We start from the raw sequence: 1,764 nt of genomic DNA, 5'->3' as shown, positions 1-1,764 counted from the left end.
CAAGAAATTCCAATGGACTCTCATATGAACATTTGAAAATTGCCCTGTTCTGACTTTTTTCTAGTTCCCTGTCTGGAATTTGTAATGTTAATTACTCTTGCCTTTACTTCTCCTTCACATCTCCTAGTCATGATCCAAGGACTTTCTTTTCTCCTTAGGGATAAGAGGCAATCTGTGAGTCTTTTAGATAGACCCACTGAATGGGTACTCCAATTGCCTCACCCTACATCCCTGTTCAGCATGGAAGAAGCCAGAGTGGCCTGCATCCTGATTCCCTATGGAGCTGGGTAACCTCTTCAGCAGATGGTGTGATAAAAATAGGAGACAGGAATTGGCTAGGCAGTTAGTGTAAAAACACCCCAAAGAAAAGTAGCAAGCTTCTTGGCTAAAAGTCAGAATGTCCTTAGGCCTCTTAGCAACATACTCCGGTCCAAAGGCCAAAACTGTTAAAAGCACTTGGGAGCTCTTATCTAATCCTTAAAAGATTTTAGGGCTCCCTCTTCAGAGGGGGGAATATTAGAGTATCAAAAAGCCCCGTAAAAAAAGAAGAAAGAGTATACGAAGTTATCAGAAAAAGGTGATGGGAAGATATGGGAGGAGTTGGAGGGGAGGGAGTGGGCATGGATTTGATCAAAACACCTTGTATGCTTCTATCCTGTATGAAATTCTCGAGAAATTATTTAAAAAATACACAGGAGTGTGGCCTAGTAGCCGGGTGGCGGCCATGTTGAGCGCTGTGTGCCACAGGCTTGCCTGGCCACCGCGGGCACCCTGCACTGTCTGGTCGCTCACCTGTAGGTGCCTGCAAGCGCCCAGATCCCAGTCCTATGCCAAGCAGAGCGAGAGGGCCGAGGAGCCACCGCGCACCTTCTACCAGGCGCTTCTGAAGTTCCTGGTGTGTCCGCTCTCCGAGAAGTCACTGAGGCATGAAGCATCAACAAATGAACTGATTAATGAAGAGCTGGGAATCGCCTATCCAATCAGATGGGATTCCCAATATGATACCACAGGCAGCGAGGACAATGCATCAGAAGAAAAATCGGAGAAAGTGGAACAGCACTAGATAAAAGCTTCTTACAACTGAAAAAAACAAAAACAAAAACGCCACAAGACATAGAAATAAGTCAGACAGTACTTTTGCTAGCTGTTATAACTATGTCCACATTAATTGATTTGTGGAATGGAACAAGGAAAGTCAGTTCCAGGTAGAGTCTGAAGTGAAGTTCCTATCCACTTCACTCACTTATGGCCTATAAATATAGATTCATGACTCCAGGAAGTGAGCTACTCAGAAAATGCCTGGAGACTGCAAAACAGAAAAAGTAGCTGGTTCCCACTTTGAGGACCAGAGATTGAAAAACACATCTGACCTAGTCCTCCTTCCCACAGTCTTGAAAAACGTCATATCAGAAAAAACAACTTGCTTTCCCATTCCATCCCTAACAAAACCCTGCCCTTTCCTGACTACTTAAAACCTACTTGGACTCTCCTGTGCATCTGTCTCTATTGCCAAAGGGTCAGGAGACTCCCCTCTCAGAGTAATAAGTCTGCTCTCATCATAGAAGTCTCTCTCTTTCTGTGTTTTCATTCCTTCAATTCTTCCTGCAAACTCAACCCTTTCCTTTCGGTGTGGAAACCTTGGAAAAGTTTGGGGAGGGATCCAGTTCCACTGGACCCCTTCCTTGCCAAGTTCCTTCTGTTTCTTCCTCCTCCTCCTCCTCCTCCTCCTCCCCCTCCCTTCCACCTACTACTTGCCTATTTTCC

At 45.3% G+C, this 1,764-nt stretch overlaps 1 pseudogene; it reads left to right on the top strand.

The window, feature by feature from the left end:
* The first annotated feature begins 724 nt into the window (after nt 1-724).
* LOC103726305 lies at nt 725-1,063 on the top strand (annotated as a pseudogene).
* The last annotated feature ends 701 nt before the right edge of the window (nt 1,064-1,764 follow it).

Source organism: Nannospalax galili, unplaced genomic scaffold (assembly GCF_000622305.1).
Source record: "Nannospalax galili isolate Female #2095 unplaced genomic scaffold, S.galili_v1.0 scaffold788, whole genome shotgun sequence".
Classification (NCBI taxonomy): Eukaryota; Metazoa; Chordata; class Mammalia; order Rodentia; family Spalacidae; genus Nannospalax; species Nannospalax galili.
Note: the sequence above shows the minus strand (reverse complement) of the source record. Positions and strands in the feature narration are given on the sequence as shown.